Genomic DNA, 22199 nt, shown 5'->3' on the forward strand with positions numbered 1-22199 from the left:
AGGGGGGGCAATATGCATGGTCCCTTCCTAGATTATGAATATCAGCCCGCAGCTATCTGTATACCCTTTTCTGGCTATTAATTATAGGGGGACCCCACATCATTTTTTTGGGGGGGTCCCCCTATTTTACCAGCCAGTAAAGGCTAAATATACAGCTGCGGGCTGATACAGGTCCTTCTCAAAAAATTAGCATATAGTGTTAAATTTCATTATTTACCATAATGTAATGATTACAATTAAACTTTCATATATTATAGATTCATTATCCACCAACTGAAATTTGTCAGGTCTTTTATTGTTTTAATACTGATGATTTTGGCATACAACTCCTGATAACCCAAAAAACCTGTCTCAATAAATTAGCATATTTCAACCGTCCAATCAAATAAAAGTGTTTTTTAATAACAAACAAAAAAACCATCAAATAATAATGTTCAGTTATGCACTCAATACTTGGTCGGGAATCCTTTGGCAGAAATGACTGCTTCAATGCGGCGTGGCATGGAGGCAATCAGCCTGTGACACTGCTGAGATGTTATGGAGGCCCAGGATGCTTCAATAGCGGCCTTAAGCTCATCCAGAGTGTTGGGTCTTGCGTCTCTCAACTTTCTCTTCACAATATCCCACAGATTCTCTATGGGGTTCAGGTCAGGAGAGTTGGCAGGCCAATTGAGCACAGTAATACCATGGTCAGTAAACCATTTACCAGTGGTTTTGGCACTGTGAGCAGGTGCCAGGAAGCATGAAGTGCTCCAAAATCTCCTGATAGCTAGCTGCATTGACCCTGCCCTTGATGAAACACAGTGGACCAACACCAGCAGCTGACATGGCACCCCACACCATCACTGACTGGGTACTTGACACTGGACTTCAGGCATTTTGGCATTTCCTTCTCCCCAGTCTTCCTCCAGACTCTGGCACCTTGATTTCCGAATGACATGCAAAATTTGCTTTCATCAGAAAAAAGTACTTGGGACCACTTAGCAACAGTCCAGTGCTGCTTCTCTGTAGCCCAGGTCAGGCGCTTCTGCCGCTGTTTATGGTTCAAAAGTGGCTTTACCTGGGGAATGCGGCACCTGTAGCCCATTTCCTGCACACGCCTGTGCACGGTGGCTCTGGATGTTTCCACACCAGACTCAGTCCACTGCTTCCTCAGGTTCCCCAAAGTCTGGAATCGGTCCTTCTCCACAATCTTCCACAGGGTCCGGTCACCTCTTCTCGTTGTACAGCGTTTTCTGCCACATTGTTTCCTTCCAACAGACTTACCATTGAGGTGCCTTGATACAGCACTCTGGGAACAGCCTATTTGTTGAGAAATTTCTTTCTGGGTCTTACCCTCTTGCTTGAGGGTGTCAATGATGGCCTTCTTGACATCTGTCAGGTCGCTAGTCTTACCCATGATGGGGGTTTTGAGTAATGAACCAGGCAGGGAGTTTTTAAAAGCCTCAGGTATCTTTTGCATGTGTTTAGAGTTAATTAGTTGATTCAGAAGATTAGGGTAATAGGTCGTTTAGAGAACCTTTTCTTGATATGCTAATTTATTGAGACAGGTTTTTTGGGTTATCAGGAGTTGTAGGCCAAAATCATCAGTATTAAAACAATAAAAGACCTGACAAATTTCAGTTGGTGGATAATGAATCTATAATATATGAAAGTTTAATTGTAATCATTACATTATGGTAAATAATGAAATTTAACACTATATGCTAATTTTTTGAGAAGGACCTGTATTCATAGCCTGGGAAGCTCCATACGTGTTAACCCCTTCCTAGGCTACAAACATTGGCCCCCAGTTGCTGGCTTTCCCACACTGGACTTGAAAATTGCGCTGGAGCCCATGCAATTTTTTTCAGATTAAACCGATATTGCGTTTAAGGCCGGGGTCACACTTGTGATAAACTCGCACCTCAATACCCGGCATTGCAGCCGGCACTTGGGACCGGAGTGTGCGGCTGCATATATTTCTATGCATCTGAACACTCCGGTCCCGATTTGCGGCGGCAGTGCCGAGCATTGAGGTGAGACTCGGGCGAGTTTCTCGCAAGTGTGACCCCGGCTAATGCAGAATTTGTGTGTGTGTCTTTATTTAACTCTTTATGTACCATTTTGCTATGTTTATCACTAAACATCTATCTTTCTGTGTGTGTAAACATTATTCTTCAATGCAGTGTGTAAATGAAGAGGTTGGACAAGAAATGACATCACAATTCTTTTTTTTTGTTCAATAATAGACCTTTATTTAGCTTTCAAAAACGCATACAAATCCACACAAAAAAAACGCACCAAAAATGCTCTGAGTTTTAGCTGTGTTTTCTGGCAAGAGATGCAGATTCTGTGCGGAAAAATCCGCAGGCAAATCTGCAACGTGTGCACATAGCCTTAATCAGAGAGTGGTGTCACACAAAATACTTAATAAATAACATTTCCCACATGTCTACCGTATTTTTCGGACTATAAGACGCACCGGACCATAAGGCGCACCCCAAATTTGGGGTGAAAATTGCAGAAAAAAAGATTTTTTATAAGATGGGGGTCCGTCTTATTGTCCGAATTTACAGTATCTTACCTGAGGGCTGGCGGTGGCAGCGCTCCATTACTGACTGGGCAGTGACACGCATGACCACAAGCTGGCAGTGACAGCGCTCCATTACTGACTGGGTAGTGACACACATGACCACAGGCTGGCAGTGACAGCGCTCCAGTACTGGCTGGGCAGTGACACACATGAGCACAGGCTGGCAGTGACAGCGCTCCAGTACTGGCTGGGCAGTGACACGCATGACCACAAGCTGGCAGTGACAGGGCTCCATTACTGACTGGGCAGTGACACACATGACCACAGGCTGGCAGTGACAGCGCTCCAGTACTGGCTGGGCAGTGACACACATGACCACAGGCTGGCAGTGACAGCGCTCCAGTACTGGCTGGGCAGTGACACACATGAGCACAGGCTGGCAGTGACAGCGCTCCAGTACTGGCTGGGCAGTGACACGCATGACTACAGGCTGGCAGTGACAGCGCTCCATTACTGACTGGGCCGCTGTTTACCATCTCGACCGAAACTAGCATTGCGGCCTGCTGCCGAGCGCCTCACACGCAGCCTCCATATTGGCCGCGCCGCCTGTGTGTATGCGCGGCTGCGGTGTGCGGCGTATAACCAGGCAGCAGTGAAATAAAAGCTCAGAGCAACAGTAACTGTGTATTGCATCAAGGCTCGGCCATTGCTCTCCACATGAGGGTGCAGAAGCCCCATACCATACGCGTCCAGCACAACCGCTCACCGCACAGGCACATGACAGCTCACATCGTACTCACTTTTTCCACTGCTTTTTTCACTGCCGCGGCCCAGTGACCCACCCCCGCATTGTGCTCCCCCCCCCACACCACTGCGTGAGAGGGGTCCCTTTCCCCGGTGAGGTGATGCAGCAGCCCGGTAAGCAGCAGAGCCGGGTGAATCCTGTAGTAATCGGTGGTGGCGGCCATCTTCCTGAGGCCGCGCGTGAGCAGATGGAGCGCTCTGCTTCCCGGGGCTTCAGGAAAATGGCCACCACGATCTCCATCTGCGCACGCGCGGCCTCCCACGGCCATTTTCCTGAAGCCCCGGAAAACAGAGCACTCCATCTGCGCACGCGCGGCCTCAGGCAGATGGCCGCCACCACTGATAACTACAGGATTCACCCGGCTCTGCTGCTTACCGGGCTGCTGCATCATCTCACCGGTGAAAGGGACCCCGCTCACTGCGCCTCCTCATCCCAGCACCTCTGCCGCCACACCTCTGCCACCACACCTCTGCCACCGCACCTCTGCCACCGCACCTCTGCCGCCACGGTAAGCCTGCATTGCGACTATTAGATGCCCCCCCCCATTTTTCCCCCTTTTTTTGGGGGGGGGAAAGTGCGTCTTGTAGTCCGAAAAATACGGTACTTTACATCAGCACAATTTAGGAACCAAAATGTTTTTTTGTTAGGAAGTTATAAGAGATAAAAGTTGACCAGCAATTTCTCATATTTACACCACCATTTTTTTTTAGGGACCACGTCACATTTAAAGTCACTTTGAGGGGTCTATATGATAGAAAATACCCAAAAGTAAAAAAGTGACACCATTCTAAAAACTGCACCCCTCAAGGAGCGCAAAACCACATTCAAGAAGTTTATTAACCCTTCAGGTGTTTCACAGGAATATTTTGAATGTTTTAAAAAAATGAACATTTAACTTTTTTTCACAAAAAAATTGTTTTATTTTACCAAGGGTAACAGGAGGAATTGGACCTCAAAAGTTGCTGTGCAATTTGTCCTGAGTACGTTGATACCCCATATGTGGGGGTAAATCACTGTTTGGGCGCACGGCAGAGCTCGGAAGGGAAGGAGCGCCATTTTACTTTTTCAATGTAGAATTGGCTGGAATTGAGATAGGACGCCATGCCGCATTTGGAGAGCCCCTGGTGTGCCTAAACAGTGGAAACCCCCCACAAGTGACCCCATTTTGGAAAGTAGACCCCCTAAGGAACTTATCTAGATGTATGGTCAGCACTTTGAACCCCCAAGTGCTTCATACAAGTTTATAACGTAGAGCCATAAAAACAAAATATCATATTGTTTCCACAAAAATGATCTTTTCACCTCCAATTTTTTATTTTCTCAAGGTTAACAGGAGAAATTGGATCCCAGGAGTTATTGGGCAATTTCTCCTGAGTACGCTGATACCCCCTATGTGTGGGGATAAACCACTGTTTGGGCTCTTGGCGGAACACAAAAAGGAAGGAGCGCCAGATTTTACTGTTATGTTTTGCAGGTGCCATGACCCACTGGGAGAGCCCATGAGGAGCTAAAACATCAGAACCCCCCATAAGTGACCCCATTTTACCAACTACACCTCTCAATGAATTTATCTAGCGGTGCAGTGATCATATTGACACCATGGGTGTGCCACAGAATTTTATACCATTGGGCAGTGAGGACAAAATAACTGCATTTTTACCACCAAAATTTTGTTTCAGCCAAATATTTTATAAATGGGTAAAATGGCAACAAAATTTGTCCCACAATTTCTAGTGAACGTTGCAGTACCCCATGTGTGGCTGTACACTACTGCTTAGCCATGCAGAGATGCCTGTTCAAGTGAATGGGTCTGTGCACATGTCAGTGTGTTTCCACAGACCGTGTGTCCGTGGGCAAAACACGCTGACATGTCCATTTTTTAATGTCAGAACGGGCCATAAAACGTCCCGCACACGTGCATTCACATAACATACATGGATGTCATCAATGTGACACGCATCGGCACTAGGAAAGAAGCGTTACAGTAAACGCTGTTCCCCGGCGCTGGGTGCTGAACACGGCTCTTTTCATTCTACCCTGCTCTGCCGGAGATCTGCACGAGCAGGGGAGATTGATGAGAGTTACATTTAAGTAATAAAAGAGGCAACAGTAATTTTAAAAAAATGGCGTGGGTTCCCCCCTATTTTTGATAACCAGTCAGACACAACTCACAGCTGGGGGCTGCAACCCACAGCTCTCAGCTTCAGCAAGGTTGGTTATCAAGAATAGAGGGGTCCCCACGCTGTTTTTTTTTTAAATTATTTACATAAATAATTTTTAAAATGGCATGAGGTCCCCCTGTTTTTGACAACCAGCCTTGATAAAGCTCACAGCTGGGAACTGGTATTCTGAGGCTGGTAAGGGGCCATGGATATTGACCCCTCCAACCTAAAAACAGCAGCCCACAGCTGCCCAGAAAAGGCACATCTATTACATGTGCCAATTCTGGCGCTGTGCCCTGCTCTTCCCACTTGCCCTGTAGCGGTGGCAAGTCGGGTAATATTTGTGGGGGGTTGATGTCACCTTTCAGGTGATATCAAGCTCACAGCTTAGTAATGGACACCTATCCATTACTAAGCCTATAGTTATATGGTAAATAAGACACAGCCGGAATACAGTCCTTTATTTGAAAAAATGTCACAGACTCCTTTATTAATCTCAATTAAACCATACTTACTGCATTGCCTAATTCCACTGAAGCCCTCGATCTCCTGTAATAAAAATGAAATAAAAAAGCAACAATATACCCATACCTGTCCAGCTTTGTGTCCCACGCAGTAATCTATGTCTGGGAGGATATACAGTTTTCAACCTGGACGGTGCTAAGATGCCACCGTCTCGGCCGAAAACCACTGGTGAATCAGCTGCTGGGAACGCAGCGTCAGTAACCAGAGGTGACGTCATAGAGGTCACCTTCAGTCACTGAGCTCCGTTCCCAGTCTGGCTGCGCTGCGATCAGATCCCCGCTAGCACAGTGAGCGCACATGGTGCTAGCGGGGATCTCACCGAAGTCGACGCAGCGTCAGTATTCAAGGGTGACGTCATAGAGGTTACCTTCGGTCACTGGTTGTCAAAAATGGGGGGGACCAAATAAGTAAAAAAAAAAAAAAAAAAAAACAGTGTGGGGACCCCTCTATTCTTGATAACCAGCCTTGCTGAAGCTGAAAGCTGAGGGTTGCAGCACACAGCTGTGAGTTTTGTCTGGCTGGTTATCAAAAATAGGGGGGAACCCACACAGTGTTATTTTTTTTAAATTACCGTAATTATTTACAGCGCAGGAGCGGCAGATGAATACGCCAAACGCTGCTCCTGCTGTCACTGATATTAGCTGCAGCAGGGGTGGGATCATGGGAGTAATAGTCCTAGATTCAGCTGCCACCTGCTGTCTCTTTTATTACTTAAATATAACTCTCATCTTTCTCCTCTGCTCGCGCTGATCGCCGGCAGAGCAGGGCAGAAGGATGAGAACCGTGTTCAGCACCCGGCACCGGGGAACAGCGCTTACTGTAATACTTCTTCCCTGGCGCCAGTCCTTGTGGTATTGATGCAGCACACGCATGCCACACGTGTGCCGCAAGTATTACACACGTGGACACTGACATCTCCGGTACCGGAAATATCAGGACGTGTGAAAGAGACGTTATAGTGGGGTTTTATAGCGGATTTTTATATTTGGCAGCTGTCACACGCTAAAATATTAAAATTAATATTAAAAATAAAATAAATGTTTTTTGTTTCTCCACATTTTGAGAGCTATAATTTTTCCATATTTTGGTCCACAGAGTCATGTGAGGTCTTGTTTTTTGCGGGGCGAACTGACTTTTTATTGGTGACATTTTCGGGCACGTGACATTTTTTGATCGCTTTCTATTCCGATTTTTGAAGGTAGAATGAGCAAAAACCAGCTATTCATGAATTTCCTTTTTTGGGAGGTGTTGATACCGTTCCACGTTTGGTAACATTTATAAAACAGTTTTATTCTTCGGGTCAGTATGATTACAGCGATAACTCATTTATATAATTTTTTTATGTTTTGGCGCTTTTATATAATCAAAACTATTTTATAGAAAAAAATTTTGCGTCGCTTTATTCTGAGGACTATAACTTTATTTTTTCGCTGATGGAGCTATATGGGGGCTTATTTTTTGCGGGACAAGATGACATTTTCAGTGGTCCCATGGGAATTTATATCCATCTTTTTGATCGCGTGTTATTCCACTTTTAGTTCGGCGGTATGATGATAAAGCGTTTTTTTTTATGGTGTTCACTAAAGGGGTTAAGTATTTGGACAGTTTTATAGGTTGGGTCATTGCGGATGCGGCGATATCAAATATGTGTATTTTTTATTGTTTAGATTTTTTCATTCAAATATTTATTTAGTGATAAAATATATATTGATTTTTTTATTAGTTTTGATTTTTTATTTTTTTTATATTTTTACAATTACATTTTTTTTCCAACTTTTTTACTTTGTCCCACTATGGGACAATCATTTTTTGCAGGCTGATCGCTTCTATAGCATGTAGATAAAGCGCATGATCATCAAGTTTCCTCGCTCTGGTCTCCCTCGTCAAAGCTGAAGCGAAACGCGCGTTGGGCCGTGCGGGCTTATCATTAGGGTATGTTTGACCATGGTAACATTTCATATGATTATGTTTGGTGCACCTTATAATTATTAGGTCTCATTTGTTTATTTATTCCCCTCATTTATGTTCATTGTGAATGGGATGTTATGGTATTTATTTGAGGGCCTATTATTTATTTATATATTTTTAATAAATGCACAGTGTTCACTTTAAATTGGGTACTTACCCCATATATGCACTTTATATTGAATCATGAACACGTAGTGCAATATAATTCATTTGGTACACCTGTAGTATTAATTTGGATGCATGCACAACGTTCATTTTATTTTTTATTCTCTATCTTGTTATATGTAATATAATATGAAATGAGAACAGTGCAATGAAATGAAATATACCTCAACTTTAATTAATGTACTTTTTTACGTTGAGATTTATATGTCCATGGTATGATTTTTGTTTACCCTAGAAATTTATTGTTTTATATGATTTACTATACCCTTTAATGATAATCTGCACTCTATTGCCACCTGGTGGTCCTTTCTTTTATTGTAATATTGTTATCATTATGTCTATAACTAGATGGTGGCCCGATTCTAACGCATTGGATATTCTAGAATATGCATGTCCACGTAGTATATTGCCCAGCGACGTAGTATATTGCCCAGTCACATAGTATATTGCCCAGCGACGTAGTATATTGCCCAGCCATGTAGTATATTGCCCAGCGACGTAGTATATTGCCCAGCCACGTAGTATATTGCCCAGTGACGTAGTATATTGCCCAGCCATGTAGTATATTGCCCAGCGACATAGTATATTGCCCAGTCATGTAGTATATTGCCCAGTCATGTAGTATATTGCCCAGCGATGTAGTATATTGCCCAGCGACGTAGTATATTGCCCAGCGACGTAGTATATTGCCCAGTCATGTAGTATATTGCCCAGTCATGTAGTATATTGCCCAGCGATGTAGTATATTGCCCAGCCACGTAGTATATTGCCCAGCGACGTAGTATATTGCCCAGTCATGTAGTATATTGCCCAGTCATGTAGTATATTGCCCAGTCATGTAGTATATTGCCCAGCCATGTAGTATATTGCCCAGCGATGTAGTATATTGCCCAGCCATGTAGTATATTGCCCAGCCATGTAGTATATTGCCCAGCCACGTAGTATATTGCCCAGCCATGTAGTATTTAGTATATTGCCCAGCCACGTAGTATATTGCCCAGCCAGGTAGTATATTGCCCAGTGACGTAGTATATTGCCCAGCCACATAGTATATTGCCCAGTCACGTACTATATTGCCCAGTGACGTAGTATATTGCCCAGCCACGTAGTATATTGCCCAGTCACGTAGTATATTGCCCAGTCACGTAGTATACAGCACAGAGCCACGTAGTATATTGCCAAGTCACGTAGTATATTGCCCAGCGACGTAGTATATTGCCCAGCCACGTAGTATATTGCCCAGCGATGTAGTATATTGCCCAGTTACGTAGTATATTGCCCAGTGACGTAGTATACAGCACAGAGCCACGTAGTATATTGCCCAGTGACGTAGTATATTGCCCAGCTATAGTAAATTGCCCAGTCACGTAGTATATTGCCCAGTTACGTAGTATATTGCCCAGTCACGTAGTATATTGCCCAGTGACGTAGTATACAGCACAGAGCCACGTAGTATATTGCCCAGTGACGTAGTATATTGCCCAGCTATAGTAAATTGCCCAGTCACGTAGTATATTGCCCAGTTACGTAGTATATTGCCAAGTCACGTAGTATATTGCCCAGCGACGTAGTATATTGCTCAGCGACGTAGTATATTGCCCAATTACGTAATATATTGCCCAGCTACGTAGTATACAGCACAGAGCCACGTAGTATATTGTCCAGTCACGTAGTATATTGCCCAGCCACGTAGTATATTGCCCAGCGACGTAGTATATTGCCCACTCACGTAGTATATTGCCGAGTGACGTAATATACAGCACAGAGCCACGTAGTATATTGCCAAGTCACGTAGTATATTGCCCAGCGACGTAGTATATTGCCCAGTTACGTAGTATATTGCCCAGCGACGTAGTATATTGCCCACTTACGTAGTATATTGCCCAGTCACTTAGTATATTGCCCAGTGACGTAATATACAGCACAGAGCCACGTAGTATATTGCCAAGTCACGTAGTATATTGCCCAGCGACGTAGTATATTGCCCAGTTACGTAGTATATTGCCCAGCGACGTAGTATATTGCCCAGCGACGTAGTATATTGCCCAGCCACGTAGTATATTGCTCAGCGCCGTAGTATATTGCCCAATTACGTAATATATTGCCCAGCGACGTAGTATACAGCACAGAGCCACGTAGTATATTGGCCAGTCACGTAGTATATTGCCCAGCGAAGTAGTATATTGCCCAGCCACGTAGTATATTGCTCAGCGCCGTAGTATATTGCCCAATTACGTAATATATTACCCAGCCACGTAGTATACAGCACAGAGCCACGTAGTATATTGGCCAGTCACGTAGTATATTGCCCAGCGAAGTAGTATACAGCACAGAGCCACGTAGTATATTGCCCAGCTATGTAGTATATTGCCCAGCCACGTTTGTCACAGGTTAAAAAATAAAAAATAAACATATACTCACCTTTCCAAGGGCCCTTTGTAGTCCACGGCAGCTTCCGGTCCTAGGGTTGGTCTGAGCGCAGGACCTGTGATGACGTCGAGGTCATATGACCGTGTAGCGGTCACATGACCGTGACCTCACGGCAGGTCCTTTCCACGCAGGCGCGCAGGACTTGTGATGACATCGCGGTCACATGACCGTGACGTCATGGCAGATCATTCTGCCATACCATCTTTGCCACCGCAACCTGCAATGGAAGATGGCGGGCTGCGCGAGTGGCTCAGCGGACTACAGAGGGTGAGTATAGCAGGTTTTTTTTTTTATTTATTATTTTTAACATTACATTTTGTACTATTGATGCCGCATAGGCAGCGTCAATAGTACAAAGTTGGGGACACACAGGGTTAATAGCGGCAGTAACGGAGTGCGTTACCCGCGGCATAACGCGGTCCGTTACCGCCGGCATTAACCCTGTGTGAGCGGTGACCGGAGGGGTGTATGCGGGCGCCGGGCAGTGAGTGCGGGAAGTAAGGAGCGGCCATTTTTTTCCGGACTGTGCGCGTCGCTGATTGGTCGCGGCAGCCATGACAGGCAGCTGGCGAGACCAATCAGCGAACGAATAACCGCGACAGACAGACAGACAGACGGAAGTACCCTTAGACAATTATATAGTAGATAAAATTTATATTTTAGTCAAAAATCTTTGGTTGTCGTTTCATATTTATAGGTGTTTTATAAAAAATAAGCTAGACATGTTTGGTGTCTATGAACTTGTAATGACCTGGAGAATCATAATGGCAGGTCAGTTTTAGCATTTGGTGAACCTAGCAAAAAAGCCAAACAAAAAAACAGTGTGGGATTGCACTTTCTTTGCAATTTCACCGCACTTGGATTTTTTTCCCGTTTTCTGATACACAACATGGTAAAACCAATGTCTTTCAAAAGTACAACTCGCCCCGCAAAAAATAAGCCCTCACATGGCCATATTGACGGAAAATTAAAAAGGTTATGGCTCTGGGAAGGAGGGGAGCGAAAAACAAAAACACAAAAACGAAAATACCTCCAGGGGTTAAGGGGGTTAAAAAGGTGAAAAATAAAATTCTCTCAGATCGATGTATACATGGAGGGGAGAAGGGGCGACGCACGCGGTATTGGTGCAGCACGTCCTCCTTTATTCTGTACAGTGCGAGCAATCACAGTGCTGCGGGTGCAAGGCGCCTAAAAGAGCAAAAATAAATCAATGTCCGCTCGCCATCTCTCCAACCATCAGTCGCCCCCATACAGATTAGACCATCGGCAAAAACTGTCGATATTGGGGAGTTCAGCGGGACATCAGTATAATGTGTATGGAACCTTATCTGTGCGGTGTCCAAAGCCCCGGAGCCTTATCATACCTCTATTTGCTGTACTTCTATTGTTCTCTGTTATCAGCCAAACAGAATGAAGGAACCTTGTCCTTGATATCTGCTCAGAAAAATACAATCTCCTCTTGTATCAGGCTAGGAGTGCCCGGCTGTCATCTATTGCTCTCTGTTGTCAGCCGTCTGTGACTGCGGAAGGGCCTTATAGCAGAATTTTAGTTTATACTATAATTATATACTTTCCCTCTTTTAGATCCTGCAGGCTGATGGCGGCAATTACTGTTGTGAATTCCGTTCTCGAACTCCCTCCTGTGGTCATGAATGGTACTTTGGTGAGTTCTGTCTGTGGACTCCCTCTGGTGGCTGTTAGTGGAGCTGCTGGTTCTTAAAGTTACTTCCTCAGCTGCCCTCGTTTAGGGCTAGGCTGGCTTCTCTATTTAACTCCACTCAGATCGTTACTTGATTCCATCTGTCAATGTCTCAGTACTGGTTCAGATCTCTCTTGGATCTTTCTGATGACCTGTCTACTCCAGCAGAAGCTAAGTCCCTGCTAGTTCATTTGTTGTTCATTGTGTACTGAATATATTTCTTAGTACTTGCTAAGTTCTAGTCCAGCTTGCTATCATGATGTTGCCTTGCTAGCTGGACGCTCTGGGGTGCAGAGTGGCACCTCCGCACCGTGAGTCGGTGCGGGGGTCTTTTTGCACACTCTGCGTGTTTTTTTTGTAGTTTTTTTGTGCTGACCGCAAAGATCCCTTTTCTATCTTCTGTCTATTTAGTAAGACTGGCCTCCTTTGCTGAAACCTGTTTCATTCCTGTGTTTGTGACTTTCCTCTTAACTCACAGTCAATATTTGTGGGGGGCTGCCTTTTCCTTTGGGGAATTTCTCTGAGGCAAGGTAAGGTGTTGTGAACTCTGTTCTCGAACTCCCTCCTGTGGTCAGGAATGGTATTTCTGTGAGTTCTGTCCATGGGTTCCCTCTGGTGGCTGAAAGTGGAGCTGCTGGTCTTGAAGTGGCTTCCTCAGCTGCATTGTTTAGGACTGGGCTGGTTCCTCTATTTAACTCTGCTCAGATCGTTATTTGATGCCAACTGTCAATGTATCAGTACTGGTTCAGATCTCACTTGGATCTCCTGATGACCTGTCTACTTCAGCAGAAGCTAAGTCCCTGCTAAGCTCATTTGTTGTTCATTTGTGTGCTGAATATATTTCTGAGTACCTGCTAAGTTTCTGTCCAGCTGGTTATCATGATATTGTCTCGCTAGCGGGAAGCTCTGGGTTACAGAGTGGCACCACCGCACCGTGAGTCGGTGCGGGGTTTTTTTTGCTCACTCTGCGTGGCTTTTTGTAGTTTTTTGTGCTGACCGCAAAGATCCCTTTATCTATCTTCTGTCTATTTAGTAAGTCTGGCCTCCTTTGCTGAAACCTGTCTCATTCCTGTGTTTGTGCCTTCCTCTTAACTCACAGTCAATATATGTGGGGGGCTGCCTTTTTCCTTTGGGGAATTTCTCTGAGGCAAGATGAGGCTATATTTTTCTTTAGGGGTAGTTACCTCTCAGGCTGTGAAGAGTCGTCTAGGCAGAGTCAGGCACGATCCACGGCTAATTCTAGTGTGTGTGATAATAGGATTAGGGTTGCGGTCAGCAGAGCTCCCACTTCCCAGAGCTCGCTCTATTCTGGCACTTTGACTATCAGGTCATTCCAGGTGCTCCTAACCACCAGGTCCATAACAGTACAGCTGGCCACATACTGTTAATGCATCTCAATAGAGGGATAAGAGAAGTTCTGAGACCATTTTTTTTTTCTGCAGTGTGTTTTGCCTTTCTTTTCCCCTAAACCTCTGGGTGGTTCAGGACTCAGGTGTAGATATGGACATTCAAGGTCTGTCCTCTTGTGTGGATCATCTCACTGCAAGTGTACAAAGCATTCAGGATTATGTAGTTCAGAATCCTATGTTAGAGCCTAAAATCCCAATTCCTGATTTGTTTTCTGGGGTTAGATCTAAGTTTCTGAATTTCAAGAATAATTGTAAACTGTTTCTTGCTCTGAAACCTCGCTCCTCTGGTGACCCTAGTCAGCAAGTAAAAATCATTATTTCCTTGTTGCGTGATGACCCTCAAGACTGGGCATTTTCCCTTGCGCCAGGAGATCCTGCATTGCTTAATGTAGATGCGTTTTTTCTGGCGCTTGGATTGCTCTATGACGAACAAAATTCTGTGGATCAAGCAGAGAAAATCTTGCTGGCTCTATGTCAGGGTCAGGATGATGCTGAAATGTATTGTCAGAACTTTAGAAAGTGGTCTGTGCTTACTCAATGGAATGAGTGTGCCCTGGCAGCAATTTTCAGAAAGGGTCTTTCTGCGGGCCTTAAGGATGTTATGGTGGGGTTCCCCACGCCTGCTGGTCTGACTGAATCAATGTCCTTGGCTATTCAGATCGATCGGCGTTTGCGGGAGCGGAAAGTTGTGCACCATATGGCGGTGTCCTCTGAGCAGATGCCTGAGCCTATGCAATGTGATAGGACTTTGACCAGAGCTGAACGGCAAGAACACAGACATCAGAATGGGCTGTGTTTTTACTGTGGTGACTCCACTCATGCTATTTCTGATTGTCCTAAGCGCACTAAGCGGTCCGCTAGGTCTGTCACCATTGGTACTATACAGCCTAAATTTCTTTTGTCCGTTACTTTGATTTGCTCTTTGTCATCCTACTCTGTTATGGCGTTTGTGGATTCAGGCGCAGCCCTGAATTTGATGGACTTAGAGTATGCCAGGCGCTGTGGTTTTTTCTTGGAGCCCTTGCAGCATCCTATTCCATTAAGGGGAATTGATGCTACGCCTTTGGCCAATAATAAGCCTCAGTACTGGACCCAGTTGACCATGTGCATGGCTCCTGCACATCGGGAAGATATTCGCTTTTTGGTGTTGCATAATTTGCATGATGTGGTCGTGTTGGATTTGCCATGGCTACAGGTCCATAATCCAGTATTGGACTGGAAATCAATGTCTGTGTCCAGTTGGGGTTGTCAAGGGGCCCATGGTGATGTTCCAGCGTTGTCAATTTCTTCTTCCACTCCTTCTGAAGTACCTGAGTTTTTGTCGGATTACCAGGATGTATTTGATGAGCCCAAGTCCAGTGCCCTGCCTCCTCATAGGGACTGTGATTGTGCTATTTATTTGATTCCTGGAAGTAAGTTTCCTAAAGGCCGACTTTTCAATTTATCTGTGCCAGAACACGCCGCTATGCGGAGCTATATAAAGGAGTCCTTGGAGAAGGGGCATATTCGCCCGTCGTCATCACCGTTAGGAGCAGGGTTCTTTTTTGTGGCCAAGAGGGATGGTTCTCTGAGACCTTGTATAGATTACCGCCTTCTTAATAAAATCACGGTCAAATTTCAGTACCCTTTGCCTCTTTTGTCTGATTTGTTTGCTCGGATTAAGGGGGCTAGTTGGTTTACTAAGATAGATCTTCGAGGAGCGTATAATCTTGTGCGTATTAAGCGGGGCAATGAATGGAAAACCGTGTTTAATACGCCCGAGGGCCATTTTGAGTATCTGGTGATGCCATTCGGGCTTTCTAATGCGCCATCTGTATTCCAGTCCTTTATGCATGACATCTTCCGAAAGTATCTGGATAGATTCATGATAGTATATTTGGATGATATTTTGGTCTTTTCGGATGATTGGGAGTCTCATGTGAAGCAGGTCAGAATGGTGTTCCAAGTCCTTCGTGCTAATTCCTTGTTTGTGAAGGGGTCTAAGTGTCTCTTCGGAGTTCAGAAGGTTTCTTTTTTGGGCTTCATTTTTTCCCCTTCTACTATCGAGATGGATCCAGTTAAAGTCCAGGCCATTTATGATTGGACCCAGCCTACATCTGTAAAGAGCCTTCAGAAATTCCTGGGCTTTGCGAATTTTTACCATCGCTTTATCGCTAATTTTTCTAGTGTTGTCAAACCACTGACTGATTTGACCAAGAAAGGTGCGGATGTGGTGAACTGGTCCTCTGCGGCTGTTGAGGCGTTTCAGGAGCTGAAGCGTCGTTTTTCTTCGGCCCCTGTGTTGTGTCAGCCAGATGTTTCGCTCCCTTTTCAGGTCGAGGTTGATGCTTCTGAGATTGGAGCAGGGGCTGTTTTGTCTCAGAGAAGTTCTGATGGCTCTGTGATGAAGCCATGTGCTTTCTTTTCTAGAAAGTTTTTGCCTGCTGAGCGTAATTATGATGTTGGCAATCGGGAGTTGTTGGCCATGAGGTGGGCATTCGAGGAGTGGCGACATTGGCTTGAGGGCGCCAAGCATCGCGTGGTGGTCTTGATGGATCACAAGAATCTGACTTATCTCGAGTCTGCCAAGCGGTTGAACCCTAGACAGGCTCGATGGTCACTGTTTTTCTTTCATTTCGATTTTGTGGTTTTATACCTTCCGGGTTCTAAGAATGTGAAGGCTGATGCCCTTTCAAGGAGTTTTGTGCCTGATTCTCCGGGAGTTTCTGAGCCGGCTGGTATTCTCAAAGAGGGGGTAATTTTGTCTGCCATCTCCCCTGATTTGCGGCGGGTTCTACAGGAGTTTCAGGCAGATAGACCTGACCGCTGTCCTGCAGAGAGACTGTTTGTCCCTGATAGATGGACTAGTAGGGTTATCTCGGAGGTTCATTGTTCGGTGTTGGCTGGTCATCCTGGAATTTTTGGTACCAGAGATTTGGTGGCTAGGTCCTTTTGGTGGCCTTCCTTGTCACGGGATGTGCGTGCTTTTGTGCAGTCCTGTGGGACTTGTGCTCGGGCGAAGCCCTGCTGTTCTCGTGCCAGTGGGTTACTTTTGCCCTTGCCGGTCCCGAAGAGGCCCTGGATGCATGTTTCCATGGATTTTATTTCAGATCTCCCTGTCTCTCAAAGGATGTCGGTCATATGGGTGGTTTGTGATCGCTTCTCTAAGATGGTCCATTTGGTACCCTTGCCTAAGTTGCCTTCATCCTCCGATTTGGTTCCGTTGTTTTTCCAGCATGTGGTTCATTTGCATGGCATTCCAGAGAACATTGTGTCGGACAGAGGTTCCCAGTTTGTTTAGAGGTTTTGGCGGTTCTTTTGTGCTAAGATGGGCATTGATTTGTCTTTTTCTTCTGCTTTCCATCCTCAGACAAATGGCCAAACTGAACGAACCAATCAGACTTTGGAGACCTATCTGAGATGCTTTGTTTCTGCTGATCAGGATGATTGGGTGACCTTCTTGCCATTGGCTGAGTTCGCCCTTAATAATCGGGCCAGTTCGGCTACTTTGGTTTCACCTTTTTATTGTAATTCTGGTTTCCATCCTCGTTTCTCTTCAGAGCAGGTTGAGCCTTCGGACTGTCCTGGTGTGGATTCTGTGGTGGACAGGTTGCAGCAAATTTGGACTCATGTAGTGGACAATTTGACATTGTCACAGGAGAAGGCTCAACGTTTCGCTAACCGCCGTCGCCGTGTTGGTCCTCGACTTCGTGTTGGGGATCTGGTTTGGTTGTCATCTCGTTATGTTCCTATGAAGGTTTCTTCTCCTAAGTTTAAGCCTCGTTTTATTGGGCCTTATAAGATTTCTGAAATCCTCAATCCTGTGTCATTTCGTTTGGACCTTCCAGCTTCTTTTGCCATCCATAATGTGTTCCATAGGTCGTTGTTGCAGAAATATATGGCGCCTATGGTTCCTTCCGTTGACCCTCCTGCTCCGGTGTTGGTCGAGGGAGAATTGGAGTATGTGGTGGAGATGATTTTAGATTCTCGTATCTCGAGACGGAAACTTCAGTATCCGGTCAAATGGAAGGGCTATGGTCAGGAGGATAATTCCTGGGTTCTTGCCTCCGATGTCCATGCTGCCGATTTGGTTCGTGCCTTTCATTTGGCTCGTCCTGATCGGCCGGGGGGTTCTGGTGAGGGTTCGGTGACCCCTCCTCAAGGGGGGGGGGTACTGTTGTGAACTCTGTTCTCGAACTCCCTCCTGTGGTCAGGAATGGTATTTCTGTGAGTTCTGTCCGTGGGTTCCCTCTGGTGGCTGAAAGTGGAGCTGCTGGTCTTGAAGTGGCTTCCTCAGCTGCATCGTTTAGGACTGGGCTGGTTCCTCTATTTAACTCTGCTCAGATCGTTACTTGATGCCAGCTGTCAATGTATCAGTACTGGTTCAGATCTCACTTGGATCTCCTGATGACCTGTCTACTTCAGCAGAAGCTAAGTCCCTGCTAAGCTCATTTGTTGTTCATTTGTGTGCTGAATATATTTTCTGAGTACCTGCTAAGTTTCTGTCCAGCTGGTTATCATGATATTGTCTCACTAGCGGGAAGCTCTGGGTTGCAGAGTGGCACCACCGCACCGTGAGTTGGTGCGGGGGTTTTTTGCTCACTCTGCATAGCTTTTTGTAGTTTTTTTGTGCTGACTGCAATGATCCCTTTATCTATCTTCTGTCTATTTAGTAAGTCTGGCCTCTTTTGCTGAAACCTGTCTCATTCCTGTGTTTGTGCCTTCCTCTTAACTCACAGTCAATATATGTGGGGGGCTGCCCTTTTCCTTTGGGGAATTTCTCTGAGGAAAGGTGAGGCTATATTTCTCTTTAGGGGTAGTTACCTCTCAGGCTGTGAAGAGTCGTCTAGGCAGAGTCAGGTACGATCCACGGCTAATTCTAGTGTGTGTGATAATAGGATTAGGGTTGCGGTCTGCAGAGCTCCCACTTCCCAGAGCTCGCTATATTTTTGCAGTTTGACTATCAGATCATTCCAAGTGCTCCTAACCATCAGGTCCATAACAGTAAGGCTTTATTTCCTATCTTTAGGGGTAGTTAGCTCTTAGGCTGTGAAGAGGCATCTAGGCAGAGTTAGGTACGCTCCACGGCTATTTCTATTGTGTGTGATAGGATTAGGGTTTGCGGTCAGCAGAGCTCCCACTTCCCAGAGCTTGTCCTGTCTTGTTGTTTAACCATCAGGCCATTCCGGGTGCTCCTAATCACCAGGTCCATAACAGTACAGCTGGCCAACAAAGTGTTAATGCATCTCAATAGAGGGATAAGAGAAGTTCTGAGACCATTTTTTTTTCTCTGCAGCGTGTTTTGTCTTTCTTTTCCCCTTAACCTCTGGGTGGTTCAGGACTCAGGTGTAGATATGGACATTCAGGGTCTGTCCTCTTGTGTGGATTAACTCGCTGCAAGGGTGCAGAGCATTCAAGATTATGTGGTTCGGAATCCGATGCTAGAGCCTAGAATTCCAATTCCTGATTTGTTTTCTGGGGATAGATCTAAGTTTCTGAATTTCAAAAAATAATTGTAGATTGTTTCTTGCTTTGAAACCCCGCTCCTCTGGTGACCTGTTGTGAACTCTGTTCTCGAACTCCCTCCTGTGGTCAGGAATGGTATTTCTGTGAGTTCTGACCGTGGGTTCCCTCTGGTGGCTGAAAGTGGAGCTGCCGGTCTTTGTCATGATTACCCCAATGGCAGGGGAATAAAAATAACAAAACGGACTAGCTCTCGGGTGATGGAAACTAAAGTTGACCGTGACCTGAACCTGACACAACACTGGAAGTAGCCGAGGGGTGTTCCTACGATGCCCTAGACACCACGCGCCAGCCGGAGATCTAACTACCCCTATCAGAGGAATATACAGGCCTGCCTTACCTCCAGAGATGAACCCCAAAAGGAGATAGCGGCCCCCCACAGATATTGACGGTGAGTTAAGAGGAAAAGACATACGTAGGATGAACAGCAGATTTAGCACAGTGAGGTCCGCTTTCTAGATAGCAGAAGGATAGGAAAGAGTTACTTCACGGTCAACTTCAAAACACTACTCAAAAACACCATCCTGAAATTACTTTAAAACTCCAGTGACAACTCATGCCACTGGAGTGGCAATTTCAGTCCACAAGAGCTTCCAGCTACAGAGAGTCACATTGCAGCAAGCTGGACAAGAAATAGCATAAACTAGAAACAAAATTCAACTTAGCTGAACAGGAACTTGAGGCAGGAGAATGCAACAGAATGCTACTGATACATTGTTGGCCGGCATAGAACTAACAGCCAAGCAGCCTTAAATAGGAAACTCCCCTAATGGGTGGCAACAGGTAATCAGGGATAGAAGAAGGCACATAAGTGGCACTACCATAAAACACCACCGGGGGAGCCCACAAACAGAATTCACAACAGGTCTTGAAGTGACTTCCTCAGCTGCATCGTTTAGGACTGGGCTGGTTCCTCTATTTAACTCTGCTCAGATCGTTACTTGATGCCACCTGTCAATGTATCAGTACTGGTTCAGATCTCACTTGGATCTCCTGATGACCTGTCTACTTCAACAGAAGCTAAGTCCCTGCTAAGCTCATTTGTTGTTCATTTGTGTTTTGAATATATTTCTGAGTACCTGCTAAGTTTCTGTCCAGCTGGCTATCATGATATTGTCTCGCTAGCTGGAAGCTCTGGGTTGCAGAGTGGCACCTACCACACCGTGAGTCGGTGCGGGGGTTTTTTTGCTCACTCTGCGTGGCTTTTTGTAGTTTTTGTGCTGACCGCAAAGATCCCTTTATCTATCTTCTGTCTATTTAGTAAGTCTGGCCTCCTTTGCTGAAACCTGTCTCATTCCTGTGTTTGTGCCTTCCTCTTAACTCACAGTCAATATATGTGGGGGGCTGCCTTTTTCCTTTGGGGAATTTCTCTGAGGCAAGGTGAGGCTATATTTTTCTTTAGGGGTAGTTACCTCTCAGGCTGTGAAGAGTCGTCTAGGCAGAGTCAGGCGCGATCCACGGCTAATTCTAGTGTGTGTGATAATAGGATTAGGATTGCGGTCAGCAGAGCTCCCACTTCCCAGAGCTCGCTCTATTCTGGCAGTTTGACTATCAGGTCATTCCAGGTGCTCCTAACCACCAGGTCCATAACAGTACAGCTGGCCACATACTGTTAATGCATCTCAATAGAGGGATAAGAGAAGTTCTGAGACCATTTTTTTTTTCTGCAGTGTGTTTTGCCTTTCTTTTCCCCTAAACCTCTGGGTGGTTCAGGACTCAGGTGTAGATATGGACATTCAAGGTCTGTCCTTTTGTGTGGATCATCTCACTGCAAGTGTACAAAGCATTCAGGATTATGTAGTTCAGAATCCTATGCTAGAGCCTAAAATCCCAATTCCTGATTTGTTTTCTGGGGTTAGATCTAAGTTTCTGAATTTCAAGAATAATTGTAAACTGTTTCTTGCTCTGAAACCTCGCTCCTCTGGTGACCCTAGTCAGCAAGTAAAAATCATTATTTCCTTGTTGCGTGATGACCCTCAAGACTGGGCATTTTCCCTTGCGCCAGGAGATCCTGCATTGCTTAATGTAGATGCGTTTTTTCTGGCGCTTGGATTGCTCTATGACGAACAAAATTCTGTGGATCAAGCAGAGAAAATCTTGCTGGCTCTATGTCAGGGTCAGGATGATGCTGAAATGTATTGTCAGAACTTTAGAAAGTGGTCTGTGCTTACTCAATGGAATGAGTGTGCCCTGGCAGCAATTTTCAGAAAGGGTCTTTCTGCGGGCCTTAAGGATGTTATGGTGGGGTTCCCCACGCCTGCTGGTCTGACTGAATCAATGTCCTTGGCTATTCAGATCGATCGGCGTTTGCGGGAGCGGAAAGTTGTGCACCATATGGCGGTGTCCTCTGAGCAGATGCCTGAGCCTATGCAATGTGATAGGACTTTGACCAGAGCTGAACGGCAAGAACACAGACGTCAGAATGGGCTGTGTTTTTACTGTGGTGACTCCACTCATGCTATTTCTGATTGTCCTAAGCGCACTAAGCGGTCCGCTAGGTCTGTCACCATTGGTACTATACAGCCTAAATTTCTTTTGTCCGTTACTTTGATTTGCTCTTTGTCATCCTACTCTGTTATGGCGTTTGTGGATTCAGGCGCAGCCCTGAATTTGATGGACTTAGAGTATGCCAGGCGCTGTGGTTTTTTCTTGGAGCCCTTGCAGCATCCTATTCCATTAAGGGGAATTGATGCTACGCCTTTGGCCAAGAATAAGCCTCAGTACTGGACCCAGTTGACCATGTGCATGGCTCCTGCACATCGGGAAGATATTCGCTTTTTGGTGTTGCATAATTTGCATGATGTGGTCGTGTTGGGTTTGCCATGGCTACAGGTCCATAATCCAGTATTGGACTGGAAATCAATGTCTGTGTCCAGTTGGTGTTGTCAAGGGGCCCATGGTGATGTTCCAGCATTGTCAATTTCTTCTTCCACTCCTTCTGAAGTACCTGAGTTTTTGTCAGATTACCAGGATGTATTTGATGAGCCCAAGTCCAGTGCCCTGGGATTGTGATTGTGCT

At 45.5% G+C, this 22199-nt stretch overlaps 1 protein-coding gene across 5 annotated transcripts in view; it reads left to right on the plus strand.

The window, feature by feature from the left end:
• The window catches only part of LOC143784344 (endoribonuclease YbeY-like), a 48276-nt gene that overhangs the window by 2413 nt on the left and 23664 nt on the right, over window positions 1-22199 (plus strand). For 2 of the 5 annotated variants that reach the window (XM_077272532.1, XM_077272533.1), the window contains one exon: window positions 7823-7939. The exons of the other annotated variants lie outside the window; for them this stretch is intronic. The gene's annotated coding sequence lies outside the window, so the exon portion shown is untranslated. The remainder of the gene's footprint in view (window positions 1-7822; window positions 7940-22199) is intronic. 5 annotated transcript variants of the gene reach the window in all.

This window comes from Ranitomeya variabilis, chromosome 7, assembly GCF_051348905.1.
Source record: "Ranitomeya variabilis isolate aRanVar5 chromosome 7, aRanVar5.hap1, whole genome shotgun sequence".
Classification (NCBI taxonomy): Eukaryota; Metazoa; Chordata; class Amphibia; order Anura; family Dendrobatidae; genus Ranitomeya; species Ranitomeya variabilis.